Genomic DNA, 21,305 nt, shown 5'->3' with positions numbered 1-21,305 from the left:
CATATTTGGTCACAGTCTCAGAAGACTTGGCATTAGTATGGAAACCTAGACAGAAAATGACCATTTGAATCTTTTTTTTTAAGGGTGCCTGTGATCTTGGTGAGAATTCACTTTAGTATGTCCAGTGTGATTGTTTGAAAAATTGACTATAACATAATTCTAAATGTTAAAGTACAGGGACATTGTCCTTCTGATCGTCCTTTATGATCATAATCCACAATGCCCAAGAATATATATATATATATATTTATTTATTTATTTTTTTATTTTGTTGTTGAATACATGGCTCTTTCTTTACTCTCAGCATAATAGACAAACTATCTTCTAGCATATGAAAGCATTTCTACTTTGCAAGTTACTCTGAAGTGAGTATGATTTGCAAAATACTGTCAAATTAAATATGCATTTCCATATGCTTCTACAAAGACTATATATATCCCTGAAAACCAGCTATAGACAACTTTAAAAATCCTTCATGAGTATTTTAATCAACTTTAATCAACATTGCAAATAGTTCTTTCTAAAGTCCTAAGTTCAGAAATCTTGATGTGTTTTATGATTTTTGCATGAATATCACCATAGAGGATTATAAGCCAATATTTTAAAATAATAGATTTCAAGAAATGATAAGCAGAATATTTTTGTTAATGAAGCATTCACACCAATAAAATATTGATTTAGCTCATGTAAGGACAACATACTATTCTGAATCTTCAGGAAACAGTTTTCAATAACCAAAATTTATAATATCAGGAATTTTTGAAACTATGTTTATCATACTGTTAGCTCACTGGACATATTTTAACAAGCCTTCTTTTGGGTAAGATTTGAAGATGTAATTGAATATGTATCAGAACCAAGCAAAGCACTCTCTCATAATGATATTTCCATATGATTGGGCAAATGAGTGGATGAAAAGGAATTGAATCCCCATAACTCCTCAAACTCCTTTCCAAAGCAATGTTAAATCAGTTGACTTAGAATAGAGCAGAGCAATTGTGAATACTTTTTTATTTATGTTTTTTAATAAATTAAGAATTGATAAAGACCTTCTTTACTAGGAATGAATTGGCAATATTTGCCTATTTAATGTTATGGCCATATTGAGCCTTGAAATAGTCATGCTTGGAAACTCATTGCTGACAAGGAATGAATGCACAATTCACAAGCTGAAACATCCCATTTTGTCAAGATTTTCATCGTCATTAGCACCTTTGAATCTGTTCTATCACTTAGCCATAAGTTTACTTTTCCTTCAAATATGCTCTTTACTAACTGCTTAGATTTAGATTCTCACTGCTCCTTCTCTTATTTTTAGTTGAGCTTCGTTTTTGTTTTTGTCATTTGTTATAGTTTATATCTACTGCTTTCCCTGATCCTCATTCCTATACAGTAGCTCTACGTTTCCTATTCTAATATCAACTAGAACTTTAGCAATTTTGTTCCTCTTTCGCAAGCCTTTCTTCTCCTTCTGCATGGTAGCTTAGCAATATTAATGCTTCCCTGTGAGAGATGACCTAAAAATTTACTGGGATATTATGTACTGTGCAACCATGCTCATGTCATACCCACTGATCTCACTTCCCTGAAGGCAGAGTTGCTAAAACCCACCTTTGTTTGCATTTGGCATCCAACTGGATTGCTTCTTAGAAAAGACTGTCAGTGGAGGCAGAAAAAACACCTTGGCTGATTACAGAGGGATAGAGCTTCAGTCAGTTCAGTTCAGTTTAGTTCAGTCACTCAGTCGTGTCCGACTCTTTGCAACCCCATGAACCGCAGCACGCCAGGGCTCTCTGTCTGTCACCAACTCCCAGAGTCCATCCAAACCCATGTCCATCAACTCAGTGATGCCATCCAGCCATCTCATCCTTGTCGTCCCTTTCTCCTCCTACCCTCAATCTTTCCCAGCATCAGGGTCTTTTCAAATGAGTCAGCTCTTCGCATCAGGTGGCCAAAGTACTGGAGTTTCAGCTTCAACATCAGTCACCCAGGACTGATCTCCTTTAGGATGGACTGGTTGGATCTCCTTGCAGTCCAGGGACTCTCAAGAGTCTTCTCCAACACCGCAGTTTAAAAGCATCAATTATTTGGCACTCAGCTTTCTTTATAGTCCAACTCTCACATCCATACATGACCACTGGAAAAACCATAGCCTTGACTAGATGGACCTTTGTTGGCAAAGTAATATCTTTGCTTTTTAATACGCTATCTAGGTTGGTCATAACTTTCCTTCCAAGGAGTAAGCGTCTTTTGATTTCATGGCTGCAATCACCATCTGCAGTGATTTTAGAGCCCAGAAAAATGAAGTCAGCCACTGTTTCCACTGTTTCCCCATCTATTTGCCATGAAGTGATAGGACCGGATACCATGATCTTAGTTTTCTGAATGTTGAGTTTTAAGCCAACTTTTTCACTCTCCTCTTTCACTTTCATCGAGAGGCTCTTTAGTTCTTCTTCACTTTCTGCCATAAGGGTGGTGTCATTTGCATATCTGAGCTTATTGATATTTCTCCCAGCAATCTTGATTCCAGCTTGTGCTTCTTCCAGCCCAGCGTTTCTCATGATGTACTCTGCACATAAGTTAAATAAGCAGGGTGACAATATACAGCTTTGATATACTCCTTTTCCTATTTGGAACCAGTCTGTTGTTCCATGTCCAATTCTAACTGTTGCCTCCTGACCTGCATACAGGTTTCTCAAGAGGCAGGTCAGGTGGTCTGGTATTCCCATCTCTTTCAGAATTTTCCACAGTTTATTGTGATCCACACAGTCGAAGGCTTGGCATAGTAAATAAAACAGAAATAGATGTTTTTCTGGAACTCTCTTGCTTTTTCAATGATCCAGCGGATGTTGGCAATTTGATCTCTGGCTCCTCTGCCTTTTCTAAAACCAGCTTGAACATCTGGAAGTTCACGGTTCATTGATTGCTGAAGACTGGCTTGGAGAATTTTAAGCATTACTTTACTAGCATGTGAGATAGAGTAACTCAGAATAACTAAAAAGAAAGATGGGGAAAAAAGTATATAATTGTATATGAAAAGAAGTTAATATTGTGACTGAACATTATGGAAAAATTTTGACTTATAATCCTTTCAGGCATGGCTGAATTATGTCCCTGTACCACATTTACATTCATTAAAGAAACTATCTACTATAGTCCAGGATATATGGATAAATAAAGCACAGAATCCTTCCTCTTATAGAGCTTACATTCCATTAAGGATAGACAGATTATGTACAGAGCAAATTGCATGATACATTTAAAATTGATAAGTCCAATGGATATTTGGAAAAACAGGACAGAAAAAAGGGTATAAGAATAATCTGGAAAACTTGGCCATGCACAGTATTCAAAAGGCATTAAAGAAGGCTCATCATTGGGAAATATGATCTGGATGAAGAGGTGAAGGAGGTGAAGAGTTTGCCAAACAATTATTTAGTGAAGAGGGTTCCAGGCAGTGGGAGTATTTTATCAAAAGCTCAAAGACAAGAGTGTGTTGAGAAAGCCAGCATGGCTGGAGCAGATTTAGCAAATTGTATATTAGTGAGACAAAATGGTCCAGGAAATCGAGCTCCTTAAAAGGCAATGTAAAGACTTGGGATCCATTCCTATTTTGCCTGAAAAGTGGTATGATATAGCAAATTTAAAGTGATCATTCTGGTGGCTTTCTTGGGAACAGGTAGTAAGAGGGTAATGGTGGACTTTAGAAAACCCACTGGGGAGCCATTGAGGAAAGAAGACAAGAGGTGACAACAGTTTAAAGCAGGGAAGCAGCAGAGGAGGTGATGAGACGTAGGCTTCTCGGGCTTCCCTGATGTCTCAGACAGTAAAGAATCTGCCTGCAATGCAGAAGACCTGGGTTCGATCCCTGGGTTGGGAAGATACCCTGGAGAAGGGCATGGAAGCCCAGTCCAGTATTCTTGCCTGGAGAATCCCCATGGACAGAGAAGCCTGGCATGCTACAGTGCATGGGGTCACAAAGAGTTAGACATGACTGAGCAAATGAACTGACTGACTGAACTGGGAGGACATAGAGGAAACATTGGCTAGAGGGACAGGAATGAGGGGAGAATTAAAGACTGATGTCTGTTCAAATGATGCTAGGCTACTCAAATGGCATACCATTGTTTCATTTATCAACTGCAAACATATTGCTTGAGCATCTACTAGGCAAAGAAGTATGAAAACACTGGGAATTCAGTAATATCTTCTGGAATTTATCATTCAGTGTGACAGGGAAAAGAGAGAAACTGGAGAAAACTTTTGCTGAGGAGGTGATACATGAACTGACTGGAGAAATCCTAACTTTTAGTCAGACTGAAAGGGAACAGGCAGTGGTGGGGTGTTCTAGGCAGGATCATTGAGGTCCTTGTGTCAAGTTAGAAGTTTTGATTTTTATCTTAAAAACAAAGAGGCTCAAGTCCCAACACCTTTCCAGGTCTTGGTTTAATTATGGGAAAAATAAATAGTTACACCTGGACATCTCTAAGATTCTCTTCCAGTTTTTAAACTCTGATTCTCCAGGAATAAATATGAAGCTTTGAAAAAGGCAATCTGCTGATAAAGATAACTCAGAAACTAAAACCAGTTTAATGGAAATCTATGCATATTGGTGAGTCTGATGACTCTCTTCCCTTCCATTTTTTTTAAATAGGTGGATACAGTAAAGCCTAGTTAGTTGAGACAAATTTGTAACAAACTTTACTATAATCTTCTCATCTTTGCCTTTTCCCATTTCTTAAAGTTCAGCTGCCAAAAAGTTTTATTATGAAAATTAAGACTATATAAAACCGATGTGAATGAATAAACTTCTCATTACATCCTGAATGAATAAATTTCTCATTATGTCCTGAATAAAACAACCTTTGAGGAACTTTTGATTCTGTGAAACTTGATTATTTGATGAGGATTTTAAGTACTACACTTTCACTTGCGGTTATCTTATACAGGTGAAGAAAGAAACCGCAACCCACTTTCTTGCCTGGAGAATTCCACAGATTGAGGAGCCTGGTGGGCTATAGTCCATGGGGTTACAAAGAGTCAGACATGACTGAGTGACTAACACACACACACACTAGCTTATAGAGGACATTAGGATATGACAGGCATTCAAACTTATCTGCAATTGCTATTACAGATTTTGTTTAAAAATAAACAAATGCTGTACCCCAAATGTTATATTTTTTGTAATGCTGTAACAGTTTTGTTGATTCAACACATTTTTTGAAGTCATGTAAGCAGTAAGACAATTGTATTTAGTTCTAACCTGTGACCTCAAGAGACAAAGAGAGAAAGAAAAATAAGAGAAGAGGGGTGGAAGGGTAGGAAAAAAAATGAAGAAAAGGGAAGAGAATATGAAAAGGAAAAGGGAAAGAAGAAGAGACTTGCTCCCAATCAAGTTTATATTTCTAAGTACAGACTTAAATTATTAAATGTATGGTAATAAACTGCCAAATAAAGGACATTATGAAAGCAGTTTTTCTGCAAATATACTTTCTTACAAAAGACTGTGATCTAATTTCTTTATATGTTGGATTGTGTCCCAATGATTAATTGCATTTTTAACAGAAGTCAGGAAAACTGGGATAAGTTGTTTTGTTTAGTTTTGGTGAGTTATGGGGTGAGAAGAGGTAAGGGGCTTGCAGAATAATTTAAATTAATTCAGTGCATGAAATATTTAGGGATTCATACTGGAGATTCTGCCATTAAAGGCTTGCTAAGGAGATCAAGGAGCATTTGGATATTTCATTTCATAACTCTTAGCATCCAAAATCATATTCAGTGGATCCCTGGTGGCTTCCTCTTACTAAATCTGAATATCACGTCTCAAAGACGCCTTTATTATAAGTGCTGCTTTCCATTTGATAATACTTATTTGAAAATCCTTTTAGGAAATTTATGATGTTCAAAGAACAAAAAGCCTATTAAAATCTTTACTTTTTTATTATTTATTGGATCTCTTCCAACAACTTCTCTCAAAATTCTGCTAATATCTTCATTCCAAGTAAATTAACTCCCTGTTTGATTTTTAATTTTTGATGGCAAGAGATTAAAATTTCTATCCAAGTATGATGAGATAGCATCTTAATTGTTATTATTCATATTCAGCTCATAGATATGATTTATGAGCCTGTTGTGATAATAGCTACTTATAACCTAATTTAATGGTTTTTAATTTTACTTCATTAGCTTTAGAATATTTGCTTATTAGAATTCATGCTAAAATTTCATTTATATTACATTTCTTTTGCATTTGGTTTACCTTTCCTGTATTCCAAGTGGTGAGGGTCTTAAAGCGAATTTAACTTTCCCCAAGGTTTTTTGAAATGTATTTTGAGTTTGAATAAGTATTCTTTGAAACAATCATTTCTTTATTGACTTTAAACAGTCCCCATTTCATTTGCCAAGGCTTCAAGGTGCAATATATGATTGATATGCTTATTCAGATTCACTGTATTAGATCCATAGGTTCACACATTTTGAAGAAGAGGAAATGACTACAGAGATTATCGAAGATCAGAAGGAATATTTTTTTTTTTCAGGAGAAACATTGTGTATAAATAGAATGTGGCTGTCATCTAGCCTGGTGTTTTGCTAGGTCAGAACCCCAAGCGTAGTATTTAAGTAATCTAAGGAATATTGCTTTTTTTAAAAGAATCTCTGATGAATTAAAAAAAAAACTGTCTCAGGTGATTTTGCATATGTTTATGAATATACTTGGTCATGATGGTCCATATCTACCTTTTGGGCTTCAAGGGCCAATAATTGTATTATCTTCAACTGTTTATATAGAGTCTTGGAACCTCAGTTTTCTCATTTGTATAATGAGGATGATAACACTATTTACATCATATGATTCTTTTGAAGATTAAGTGATTGTTTAGAACTATGTCTGACTCATAATGAAATCTCAATTAACAGTTGTTTTTGTTGCTCTCAAAATTAACAAAACAACTAATGAGAACCTAAATCAGGAAGAACCCACATATTCCTAAATCACTCTCTTTTTGAGTATTTTTACAAGATCTTTGCTTAAGGTTTAAGGACAGTCAATCACTTGTTTTCACATTGTTCATTTTTATTATTTGGAAAATAATATGAGGAAAATACTTTCTCTCTCAAACATATTATCTTAATAAAAAATATTTTCCTTTTCTTATTTAAATTAACAATGATTTTCAAAATTTTAATCTAGTTATGGTAGAAGTTATATGAGTATGGGCTCTTATATTAAAAATATATCATTGATGGTGTTTATCATGAAAATATTCAGAATATTCAGAAAGTAAAGAAGAGATTCTAAGATTTTTTACTTCACAAGGAATTAAGTGTAAAAAGAAATTTTAATAGGACAAAGTGTCATTCTCTTGTTGTAATATGCCATTTAAATTATTATTTTTTATCATGTAAAAGTATAAAGTGATTAAATTTAGAAATTATTTTCATCGAAATAACATTAGAATTTCATTGATTATACTACAAATGATTACAAGAATATGACAATTATTAATATTTTATATCAGAATAAATATTCAATGAAGAAAAACATCATATGAAAAATCAGTAACAGAGACAATTAACCACTACTGACTTCAGGACTCTGAATCACACACAACATGGAATATCTCCTCCATCCTATTTTTTCATAATTGTGAGAGTGTTTGCATTATGGTTTGTTGAATTCTTCTGATGACTATTTTCTTCAAGTTATTGCTTTGGTAACAGAATTCAACGATGTTATTGTCACATCTAGAGATCAGACTTTCCTGCCATACATTTGCTCTTCCGGCTCTAAAGCACTCTGACCTAGAGTGATAATTATTAGGGAATTATGGTATAAAAAGCCTCTATAAAGAGCCATTGTTTTCTTTCTTCTGTTGCTCTTACTCTACTTCTCTTAATGAGTTCAATAACCAGGTTGATGAAACTGAAACTCCTCACCCTTTCTGAGTCTCTAATTTCATTTTTTTCAGTTTTTAAATCCACTCAATATCTCACTTCTAACAAAATCTGTCAACAACTCAGCCTTTTTTTAGCTCTTGTTTACTATCAAACGTCTAGGTTTTGGTCCATTTTCCCTCTCTCAGTTCTTTCCACTTTGTTATTTCACCTGAATCCATTATTATTGATGAAAAGTCAAAGGCCTTCTCTGCATCTATTGAGATAATCATATGGTTTTTATTTTTCAATTTGTTAATGTGGTGAATTACATTGATTGATTTGCGGATATTGAAGAATCCTTGCATCCCTGGGATAAAGCCCACTTGGTCATGGTGTATGATCTTTTTAATGTTTTGTTGGATTCTGATTGCTAGAATTTTGTTGAGGATTTTTGCATCTATGTTCATCAGTGATATTGGCCTGTAGTTTTCTTTTTTTGTGACATCTTTGTCAGGTTTTGGTATTAGGGTGATGGTGGCCTCATAGAATGAGTTTGGAAGTTTACCTTCCTCTGCAGTTTTCTGGAAGAGTTTGAGGAGGATAGGTGTTAGCTCTTCTCGAAATTTTTGGTAGAATTCAGCTGTGAAGCCGTCTGGACCTGGGCCTTTGTTTGCTGGAAGATTTCTGATTACAGTTTCAATTTCCGTGCTTGTGATGGGTCTGTTAAGATTTTCTATTTCTTCCTGGTTCAGTTTTGGAAAATTGTACTTTTCTAAGAATTTGTCCATTTCTTCCACGTTGTCCATTTTATTGGCATACAACTGCTGATAGTAATCTCTTATGATCCTTTGTATTTCTGTGTTGTCTGTTGTGATCTCTCCATTTTCATTTCTAATTTTATTGATTTGATTTTTCTCTCTTTGCTTCTTGATGAGTCTGGCTAATGGTTTGTCAATTTTATTTATCCTTTCAAAGAACCAGCTTTAGGCTTTGTTGATTTTTGCTATGGTCTCTTTTGTTTCTTTGACATTTATTTCTGCCCTAATTTTTAAGATTTCTTTCCTTCTACTAACTCTGGGGTTCTCCAACTCTTCCTTTTCTAGTTGCTTTAGTTGTAGAGTTAGGTTGTTTATTTGACTTTTTTCTTGTTTCTTGAGGTATGCCTGTATTGCTATGAACTTTCCTCTTAGCACTGCTTTTATAGTGTCCCACAGGTTTTGGGTTGTTGTGTTTTCATTTTCATTAGTTTCTATGCATATTTTGATTTCTTTTTTTATTTCTTCTGTGATTTGTTGGTTATTCAGAAGTGTGTGGGCTTTATCCCAGGGATGCAAGGATTCTTCAATATCCGCAAATCAATCAATGTAATTCACCACATTAACAAATTGAAAAATAAAAACCATATGATTATCTCAATAGATGCAGAGAAGGCCTTTGACAAAATTCAACATCCATTTATGATAGAAACTCTCCAGAAAGCAGGAATAAAAAGAACATACCTCAACATAATAAAAGCTATCTATGACAAACCCACAGCAAACATTATTCTCAATGGTGAAAAATTGAAAGCATTTCCCCTAAAGTCAGGAACAAGACAAGGGTGTCCACTTTCACCGCTACTATTCAACATAGTTCTGGAAGTTTTGGCCACAGCAATCAGAGCAGAAAAAGAAATAAAAGGAACCCAAATTGGAAAAGAAGAAGTAAAACTCTCAGTTTGCAGATGACATGATCCTCTACATGGAAAACCCTAAAGACCACCAGAAAATTACTAGAGCTAATCAATGAATATAGTAAAGTTGCAGGATATAAAATCAACACACAGAAATCCCTTGCATTCCTATACACGAATAATGAGAAAGTAGAAAAAGAAATTAAGGAAACAATTCCATTCACCATTGCAACGAAAAGAATAAAATACTTAGGAATATATCTACCTAAAGAAACTAAAGACCTATATATAGAAAACTATAAAACACTGATGAAAGAAATCAAAGAGGACACTAATGGATGGAGAAATATACCATGTTCATGGATCGGAAGAATCAATATAGTGAAAATGAGTATACTACCCAAAGCAATTTACAAATTCAATGCAATCCCTATCAAGCTACCAGCCACATTTTTCACAGAACTAGAACAAATAATTTCAAGATTTGTATGGAAATACAAAAAGCCTCGAATAGCCAAAGCAATCTTGAGAAAGAAGAATGGAACTGGAGGAATCAACTTGCCTGACTTCAGGCTCTACTACAAAGCCACAGTCATCAAGACAGTATGGTACTGGCACAAAGACAGACATATAGATCAATGGAGCAAAATAGAAAGCCCAGAGATAAATCCACATACATATGGACACCTTATCTTTGACAAAGGAGGCAAGAATATACAATGGAGTAAAGACAATCTCTTTAACAAGTGGTGCTGGGAAAACTGGTCAACCACTTGTAAAAGAATGAAACTAGATCACTTCCTAACACCACACACAAAAATAAACTCAAAATGGATTAAAGATCTAAATGTAAGATCAGAAACTATAAAACTCCTAGAGGAGAACATAGGCGAAACACTCTCAGACATAAATCACAGCAGGATCCTCTATGATCCACCTCCCAGAATTCTGGAAATAAAAGCAAAAATAAACAAATGGGATCTAATTAAAATTAAAAGCTTCTGCACAACAAAGGCAAATATAAGCAAGTTGAAAAGACAGCCTTCAGAATGGGAGAAAATAATAGCAAATGAAGCAACTGACGAACAACTAATCTCAAAAATATACAAGCAACTTATGCAGCTCAATTCCAGAAAAATAAACGACCCAATCAAAAAATGGGCCAAAGAACTAAATAGACATTTCTCCAAAGAAGACATACGGATGGCTAAGAAACACATGAAAAGATGCTCAACATCACTCATTATTAGAGAAATGCAAATCAAAACCACAATGAGGTACCACTTCACACCAGTCAGAATGGCTGCGATCCAAAAATCTGCAAGCAATAAATGCTGGAGAGGCTGTGGAGAAAAGGGAACCCTCCTACACTGTTGGTGGGAATGCAAACTAGTACAGCCACTATGGAGAACAGTGTGGAGATTCCTTAAAAAATTGCAAATAGAACTACCTTACGACCCAGCAATCCCACTGCTGGGCATACACACCGAGGAAACCAGAATTGAAAGAGACACATGTACCCCAATGTTCATCGCAGCACTGTTTATAATAGCCAGGACATGGAAACAACCTAGATGTCCATCAGCAGATGAATGGATAAGAAAGCGGTGGTACATATACACAATGGAGTATTACTCAGCCGTTAAAAAGAATTCATTTGAATCAGTTCTGATGAGATGGATGAAACTGGAGCCGATTATACAGAGTGAAGTAAGCCAGAAAGAAAAACACCAATACAGTATACTAACACATATATATGGAATTTAGGAAGATGGCAATGACGACCCTGTATGCAAGACAGGGAAAGAGACACAGATGTGTATAACGGACTTTTGGACTCAGAGGGAGAGGGAGAGGGTGGGATGATTTGGGAGAATGACATTCTAACATGTATACTATCATGTGAATCGAATCGCCAGTCTATGTCTGATGCAGGATGCAGCATGCTTGGGGCTGGTGCATGGGGATGACCCAGAGAGATGTTATGGGGAGGGAGGTGGGAGGGCAGTTCATGTTTGGGAACGCATGTAAAAATTAAAGATTTTAAAATTTAAAAAATAAAAAACTAAAATTAAAAAAAAATAAAAAAAAAGAAAAGTCACAGGTCCCACCCACAATTCTTAATGATGAGCCTCATAATGTCATGAACACCATGAGGCAAAGATGGGGACTATGCACCCACCCTTTGTTGAATTAATATTTGTTTAATTAGCTTCACACCCATACCCGAAGACTTTAAGCTTTTCGTGGGAAGGAACCATTGCTATTTTAGTTCACTCTACTATTTCTATCTTTTGCTTCTAGGAAGATGGGTTATTAACTACTTTTGAAGAATTAATGATTGAAATATAGGAAAATTCTAATAAGCCTGATTTTTTAATGTAATTTAATTAGTACTATAAATGACAAAAAAGAGTCGCTTATAAGAAGCATCAACTCTAGCCTCATGGTAACTTCAATTAAACTATTTTACTCTACTCTAGTTGAGGCTACTCTATTTTACTTTTAGTTTCTGCTCTTCTGCTCAGCTTCTAGGCACTGATGATCTCAGGTTCTACTAGTTTATTGGTTCATTAAGATACTTGGTTTGAACTCCCTCCTTCAACTTCCTTCTGAGGATGTGTATCAAACACAGTTTCTAACTGTGGGTCAGTGTTCCTGCTCACTTACTGGGCAGGATATGGGCTTAACTAGCTATGTTCCTTTAGATGATCACTCAAACTCTGTAAGCCTTACTTTTTTCAAACATAAAATGAGAGAAACAATACCTACCTCAGTATGTTGTTGCAGATTAAGTAAGGTGACTGAGACAATCTTGCCCACTTTTCTAGCAAACATGTCTTCATTGCTGCCCTTTTTTCCTTAGCAGTTCACTATGCAAAAGCTGTGTCCAATCATGTCTTTTGAATAGGATTTCCTGTTGGCATGAGAACAGATTATCTGATTAGCTAGACCACTCTGAAATATTATATAGGATTATATAATTTTCATACAGAAGTGACATAGATGTAGGGGCCGAGGATGATGGATGATAAAGAATTAGAATCTCCAATGGGACTAGTCCCAGGATCTTTTGTAATAAGCCACTGGATTATTGTTGCTTAGTTGCTAAATTGTGTCTGACTCTTTTGCAACCCATGGACTGTAGTCAGCCAGGCTCCTCTGTCCATGGGATTTCCCAGGCAAGACTACCGGAGTACGTTGCCATTTCCTTCTCCAGGGGATCTTCTCAACCCAGGGATCGAACCAATGTTTCTTTCATTGCAGGTGGATTCTTTACCACTGAGCTACCTGGGAAGAACAAGCCACTGGATAGTAAAACACAACTTAATTAGTGAATGAATTCAAAAGGGGCATATCATTATCAAACAATGAGGCAACTTGGAAACAATTAAAATATTATATTTGTACTTTTTCAGATAAAAATTTAAAGTACTTTTATGGATTCAGTAAATAAAGCATAAAAATGATGCCTTGATCTCAGTTACAGAATCAGATCCAAGTATTTTTTTCTCTAAAGAACACATTCTCCCTACTTATTCCTTTCAGATTTGGGAAATGAATATGTCATCAGTACTTTTGCTGCTGCTAAGTCACTTCAGTTGTGTCCGACTCTGTGTGACTCCATAGTCGGCAGCCCACCGGGCTCCCCCGTCCCTGGGATTCTCCAGGCAAGAACACTGGAGTGGGTTGCCATTTCCTTCTCCAATGCATGAAAGTGAAAAGTGAAAGTGAAGTTGCTCAGTCGTGTCCCACTCTTAGCAATCCCATGGACTGCACCCTATCAGACTCCTCCATCCATGGGATTCTCCAGGCAAGACTACTGGAGTAGGTTGCCATTGCCTTCTCCCATCAGTACTTTCAAGCATTGGCTACTATTTCCTCCTGTGATACCGTGTTCATACACTAGGTCTTTGATGTTTCTGTCAGATATACCCAGCAATCATAATTCATACTCTTGAATTTTTTAGTAGCACTACACAAACAAAAATGACAAATACCTAGCCTTTTTAATGAATACAGAAAAATGAAAGAAAAGTTGCTAAATTTAAAAAAAAAAAGTATTGAAATACTCTCCCAATGTTTATTTTGAAGCCATTGAAAAAAATGGGAAAAATTGTGATTTTTTTATGACCCTATTTCACAGCCACTGTATTTGCCTCAGATTTTTAAAAAGTATATTGCCAGAAGGAAAATTTTGAATTCATTTCCAACAGAAAGCTTTATGTGCAAAACTGCTTATACACTGATTTTTAATTTGTAAATACAGAAATTTTCATGAACAAACTGTAGTATTTTTCTTCTCTTTCAAAAGATAAAAGTAATAAAACAACAATCAATGCCTCTATACTAAATAATAGTGAACAAATCTAATTGATTCAAGCTAAAACTCCTTTCTGAATTCCTTTTTAATGCAACCATAATCTTAGTCTCAAACGATGATACTGAGTTCCTCTCAGTACAGACCATAGTTCCCTACTGGCTGAAAGAATAAGTTTTCAATAAATTCACATCATGATAAACATAAGTACCTCAAACAAATTGCACAGTGATTTTGCTTTCAATTCACTTTATCTTATTGGTATATCTCAGTTACATGTTCAAATTAACTTAAGATATATTCTCATTCTGAATATTTAATACAAAGCATGTGAAAGCTTTGACAGATATATTTTTCATTTTATTGTTGATTCCAGTTGTCATCAGAAATTTGATAATTGTTTTAAAAGTTGTAAATGTCATCAGGTTGTAAACAGGTACATGAGTAATTTTCTTTATTTTCGTCTATCAACTCATTTGATGCAGGAAATTTAATCTTGTAACTTGGAGGTATACTTAATGACTTTTGTTATTTTTCTCAGTAATTTCAGAGTTTAAGCTCTGTCTGTTCAGAGTTTTTGTTTGTTTGTTTGGTTGGTTGGTTGGTTTTTTGTCCTTTTCTCCTTAGGATACCATTTATGATTGGAAAGGTGAGTGATGTACACAGACATAGATAAAAGAGAGATATCCAGTCCACAGACAACTCCTGAATCCATTAAATTGTGCCTGGCACACCCTTGGTCATCTGCTTCCATTACTACTGCACCGTCCAAGATGTTTATGGAACTATCATAACAATATGCCCTTTATCTCAAGTTCCACTGGGAATACTGAATCTTTTAGTCCCTTCAGTTCCCTTCTCTGGGGACACTGGAATTTCAGGATACTATCTTGGGTCTTGAGTTAATATAATCCTAAGTTATAAGTAAAAGTGCTATCACAGGTCCATTCTGCTAATGTTTTTATATGAAAACTACAGCACCAAACTGGCCTAGAAGAATTCTTACAAATGGTTTTATTGCCTAATAGGTCTGAGGGAATATGTTGTAAGACTTTTCTATCTACAGATCCCCCTGAATGTATCTGGAGTGCCCACTGATTCCCAACGATCCCAACTTCTATCCCCTAGAACTTATCTTGGGGCAGGGAGTGTAGCTAGTTCTGTATTAGGAGTATGAATCCAGTCTTTCTCTTCCCATTCTGAAGCTTCTCATTCCTCAGCATTCAGAACATTATTTTAATCATGGGAAACAGGAAATGGAAGAAATTCTTATTGTTTCTTCCATTCTGTTTTCTTTTTGTTGTTCACAGCATAAACTTTATGCTGGGCTACTATATGATATGTGATAATCAGAATTCAAAAATGTCTATATATTGCAAGTCAGAAGCCTTGGCTTTTAAAGACTACCGACTCTGTATAAGTTTCAAAATCTTGTCCTGGAACTCAAAGCTAAAAGGAGTTTGGGTACTATATATATCCTTTGGTGCTTTCCACCTAACAAATGAACCTAACACAATAAAATTGATTCACTATAGATAAGAAAGTTTAGGAAAATATTTGTAAATGATGAGAAAAATTTTAATTAAAGCCTTCAAAGTTTTTCTCTTTTACCACCCCAAATATTTTTTCCAAACAATATTATGTCAGTCTATTATCCCTGAAGACAGATTTTTCAGACAAGGGAAACTGGCAATTAATAGCTGACTAAAAATATAATTTTACTTATAAACATCACTATTTATTTATAAATAGTGTAATATAGATAGTATAAATACTATTTATTTATTTATAAATATCATATTTATAAATATCACTAAAACTCAACATTCAAAAAATGAAGATCATGACATCCGACCCATCACTTCATGGCAAATAGATGGGGAAACAATGGACACAGTGAGAGACTCCTTTTCTTGGGCTCCAAAATCACTGCAGATGGTGACTGCAGTTATGAAATTAAAAGACGCCTGCTCCTTGGAACAAAAGCTATGACCAACCTAGACAGCATGTTAAAAAGCAGAGACGTTACTTTGTCGACATGGATTTGTCTAGTCAAAGCTATGAGTTTTCCAGTAATCATGTATGGATGTGAGAGTTGGACCATAGCTGGTGTTGGAGAAGACTCTTGAGAGTCCCTTGGACTGCAAGGAGATCAAATCAGTCAATACTAAAGGAAATCAGTCCTGAATATTCATTGGAAGGACTGATGCTAAAGCTCCAATCCTTTGTCCACCTGATGTGAAGAACTGACTCATTGGAAAAGACCCCGATGCTGGGAAAGATTGAAGGCAAGAAGAGAAAGGGATAACAAAGGTTGAGATGGTGGGATGGCATCACCAACTCAACTGACATGAGTTTGAGCAACCTCCAAGAGTTGGTGATGGACAGGGAAGCCTGGCACGCTGCAGTGCATGGGGTCTCAAAGAGTCGGACACGACTGAGCAACTGAACTGGACTGAGAAGTATCATACAAATAAGGAGTAGAACCTAAAATGGGCTATAAATTTTCTAGTAAGCTTTAGTGTTTATTCTGGAAAAGTCATTTGACAACAGTTCCAAAGTTGAATACTAAATGCACATCTAGGAATTTAGTAAACCAAATTTAAAAATCAGAAGATTCATTTAAAATCCACCTGTATAAAAAGAAAAAAATTAAGAGTGGAAAAGGAAGGTGGTGGGAAATTTCCCCTCCTAGTCTATATATGTGTACAGTCTTTGAACATGTTGTTTTGATTATCTGGAATACTCTTTCCTTTCTCTGTGCTGAAATAGACACATTCTTTTGCTCATCAGAGCCTCCCCTGACCATCACCACCCTGGTTCAGCTGTCCTAACTCATGCTTCCCCTATCAACCATTTATCACACCTCACATCATTCACATTAAAAACACTCCTCTACAAACATTAAGAGCCAGTCCCTGATCTCATGAACTTACATTCTAGTTGAGGAAGAAAAAATTAAAAAGTTAACTATTTAGTTCATAAAAATACTATATGTCCTATCCTAATATATCTTTATTTTTTGGTTTCTGGTCTCTTGTAATCTTTCCCTTTCAAGACACAGAATGCTTTCTTATTCACTTCTGATGTAATGACTATATGATATTTTACTATATAGGTTTACCATAATTTATAAAACTAGTCTTTTATTGAAGAGAGTTTAGGCTATTTTCAATCTTCGATTATTACTGAGACTTTTTACAATGTAATTACAATGTAATTACAAAGTAATTACTGAGTTATTACAATGACTATGCTGCTGCTGCTGCTAAGTCACTTCAGTCGTGTCCAACTCTGTGCGACCCCATAGACGACAACCCACCAGGCTCCGTCGTCCCTGGGATTCTCCAGGCAAGAACACTGGAGTGGGCTGCCATTTCCCTCTCCAATGCATGAAAATGAAAAGTGAAAGTGAGGTTGCTCAGTTGTGTCCGACTCTTCGCGACTCCATGGACGGCCGCCCACCAGGCTTTTCCATCCATGGGATTTTCCAGGCAAGAGTACTGGAGTGAAAAAGTCCGTTATACACGTCTGTGTCTTTTTTCCTGTCTTGCATACAGGGTCGTCATTGCCATCTTCCTAAATTCCATATATATGTGTTAGTATACTGTATTGGTGTTTTTCTTTCTGGCTTACTTCACTCTGTATAATCGGCTCCAGTTTCATCCATCTCATCAGAACTGATTCAAATGAATTCTTTTTAACGGCTGAGTAATACTCCATTGTGTATATGTACCACCGCTTTCTTATCCATTCATCTGCTGATGGACATCTAGGTTGTTTCCATGTCCTGGCTATTATAAACAGTGCTGCGATGAACATTGGGGTACATGTGTCTCTTTCAATTCTGGTTTCCTCGGTGTGTATGCCCAGCAGTGGGATTGCTGGGTCGTAAGGTAGTTCTATTTGCAATTTTTTAAGGAATCTCCACACTGTTCTCCATAGTGGCTGTACTAGTTTGCATTCCCACCAACAGTGTAGGAGGGTTCCCTTTTCTCCACAGCCTCTCCAGCATTTATTGCTTGCAGATTTTTGGATCGCAGCCATTCTGACTGGTGTGAAGTGGTACCTCAGAGGGAGAGGGAGAGGGTGGGATGATTTGGGAGAATGGGAATTCTAACATGTATACTATCGTGTAAGAATTGAATCGCCAGTCCATGTCTGACGTAGGGTGCAGCATGCTTGGGGCTGCTGCATGGGGATGACCCAGAGAGATGTTGTGGGGAGGGAGGTGGGAGGGGGGTTCATGTTTGGGAACGCATGTAAGAATTAAAGATTTTAAAATTTAAAAAAAATAAAATAAAATAAAATAAAACAAAGATAAAAAATATATAAGATGTAGACTAAGGAAAAAACTCTGAAAAAATTTAGTCTATTTATTGATATAATCCAACATCAGCATGTTTAATTAAATTGATTAATTAGTAAATAAGCCCTTATCTTTTTAAATAATAATTTAAAAAAAAAGAGTACTGGAGTGAGATGCCATCGCCTTTTCCGTACAACGACTATACTTATGCATAATTCACTTCATACTTGGACAAGTTCTTCTGGAGAGCTAAACTCCCAGACGTAAATTTTCCATTTCAAAGAGTGTATGTGTTTGCAAATTCCACAACTGTTATTCATTTGTTCTCTAGAGGAGCGCATCTATAACACGTATTCCAACAAGAATACATGACAGTAACTTATAAAATGTGTTAATATCAATAGAGTTCTTAATAAAACTTTTGAATTTTTGCCTCTTTAAGAGATGGGCAATGGTTATTTGTTGTTGTTCAGTCACTAGTTTATGTCTGACATTTCGTGACCTTGACATACTCCTTTTCCTATTTGGAACCAGTCTGTTGTTCCATGTCCAGTTCTATCTGTTGTTTCCTGACTTGCATATATATTTCTCAAGAGGCAGGTCAGGTGGTCTGGTATTTCCATCTCTTTCAGAATTTTCCACTGTTTATTGTGATCCACTCTAAATATTGTTATCCCTATTTTATAATTTTAAATATTCTTTCAAATATGATTTTTTCAATGGCTATATTTCATAACATAAGCATCATATATTTTATTTTTTCTCTCTTACAGGATACTGGGGTTGCTATGACACTGTACATAGTACTGTGCTCATTGTCCTAGCGTACACATTTCAGTGTACTCCAAATAGTCTTTTGCATGAATATGGAAAAGTAAAAGTACATAGACACAAAATTGTACATAGTTTTAATTGATATTTTTAAACTGTACTCCATAAAGTTTTTATTACTTATTATACTCATTACTGAAGAGTTTATTTACTTTTTACTGAATCCTTGATGAAAAAAGACATCTACATTTTAAATAACTTTGCCAATTTAATATGTTTCATCTTTATGAGGTTTCATATTTTTCAATTTTTACTAACATTGAGCTTTTTTCTTCCTGGAATTCATGGAGCATTTGCACTTCTCTTTTTATAAATGTCCTGTCCATACTTTGTGACTGGGCAGCTTTGGGGACACTGCCCTTTCTCTGATGAAAAAATTCTTGGTGCAAACTCTTTTAAATGTGGCAAACAGCATCCTTCTCCCCATCATTGGGTCCTTTTACTTTTGTCTGTCTTTTTAATACAGAATTTTAAATGTGTATGAATATATGTTCTTATCCTTCATATTTTATTTGGTTTTCATAGATTTTACTCTTAAAATCAAATAAATATGTGAATATATTTTCCTTATATTTGCATTTTTCAAATGTTGCATTATCACTTATTATATAATTGTATGATCTGAGGACCATTTATATTTTCTGTCACGTTCCATTTGTCTCCCTGATGCTTCTTGTGACAGTACTATCCTCATTTATTTAATGAATTTTGTAATATGAGCTTCCCTGATATCTTGGTAAAGAATCTGCCTGCAATGCAGGAGAGCCCAGTTCGATTCTTTGGTCGGGAAGTTCCCCTGGAAAACAGATAGGCTGCCCACTCCAATGTTCTTGGGCTTCCCTTGTGCCTGAGCTGGTAAAGAATCCACCTGCACTGCAGGAGACCTGGGTTTGATCCCTGGATTGCGAAGATCCCCTGAAAAGGAGAACGGCTACCGACTCCAGTATTCTGGCCTGGAGAATTCTATGGACAGTCCATGGAATTGCAAAGAGTTGGACATGACTAAGCGGCATCTGGTCCCATCACTCCATGGAAAATAGATGGGGAAACAGTGGAAACAATGTCAGACTTTATTTTTTGGGGCTCCAAAATCACTGCAGATGGTGATTGCAGCCATGAAATTAAAAGATGCTTACTCCTTGGAAGAAAAGTTATGAGCAACCTAGATAGCATATTCAAAAGCAGAGACATTACTTTGCCGACTAAGGTCTGTCTAGTCAAGGCTATGGTTTTTCCTGTGGCCATGTATGGACGTGAGAGTTGGACTGTGAAGAAGGCTGAGCACTGAAGAATTGATGCTTTTGAACTGTGGTGTTGGAGAAGACTCTTGAGAGTCCCTTGGACTGCAAGGAGATCCAGCAAGTCCATTCTGAAGGAGATCAGCCCTGGGATTTCTTTGGAAGGAATGATGCTGTAGCTGAAACTCCAGTACTTTGGCCACCTCATGCGAAGAGTTGACTCATCGGAAAAGACTCTGATGCTGGGAGGGATTGAGGGCAGGAGGAGAAGGTGATGACAGAGGATGAAATGGCTGGATGGCATCACTGACTCGATGGACATGAATCTGAGTGAACTCTGGGAGTTGGTGATGGACAGGGAGGCTTGGCGTGCTGGGATTCATGGGGTCTCAAAGAGTCGGACACGACTGAGCGACTGAACTGAACTGAACTGAACTGAAGTGACTTTCACTTTCACATGTAATGTATTTTAGCAGAGTTAAAACTAGAATTTTATTTAGGAAGAGTTGATTATATCAAGAATCCTGTATTTGTCTCTTTCTCAAATTTTATATCTTCTTCATACTGTTTGTAATTTTTATCTAATAAGCACACACACATACATATGATTTTTCCTGTATATTTTATAGTTTATGTCTGGCCAATTAACATTCTTATGAAACTCTGAAAGTAACCAGTTTCTTTAGAAAATTATTAAAATTTCAACAATTTCGAGGTTATTTTAATGTCATTTCCCTTTAGGATTCCTATTACAAAAAAAATACATTATTGTATTAATCACTTTTCTTTTTTGTTTTCAACTTTTTTAAAATCTAAAGAAACAACATTTTTGTTCATTTTATTGTATATTAAACAACAAGGTCATTAAATATAGCTCTTCAGATTATTTAACTTTGCAAGTATATAACCAGTAATATGAAAAAATTGATTTTTATTCTCTCTCTGAGGTTATAAATATTAATTGTCTTATGATATCACATGGCATTTATATGCTTAAGTATTTGATGACTCATATCACAAATGATTTTAATATGAAGGCCTAAGAGTCCTATA

General features: G+C 35.8%; 1 protein-coding gene across 4 annotated transcripts in view; it reads left to right on the top strand.

The window, feature by feature from the left end:
• The window catches only part of KYNU (kynureninase), a 128,235-nt gene that overhangs the window by 96,800 nt on the left and 10,130 nt on the right, over positions 1-21,305 (top strand). The window lies entirely within an intron of this gene.

This window comes from Ovis canadensis, chromosome 2 (assembly GCF_042477335.2).
Source record: "Ovis canadensis isolate MfBH-ARS-UI-01 breed Bighorn chromosome 2, ARS-UI_OviCan_v2, whole genome shotgun sequence".
In the NCBI taxonomy this organism is placed as follows: Eukaryota; Metazoa; Chordata; class Mammalia; order Artiodactyla; family Bovidae; genus Ovis; species Ovis canadensis.
Note: the sequence above shows the minus strand (reverse complement) of the source record. Positions and strands in the feature narration are given on the sequence as shown.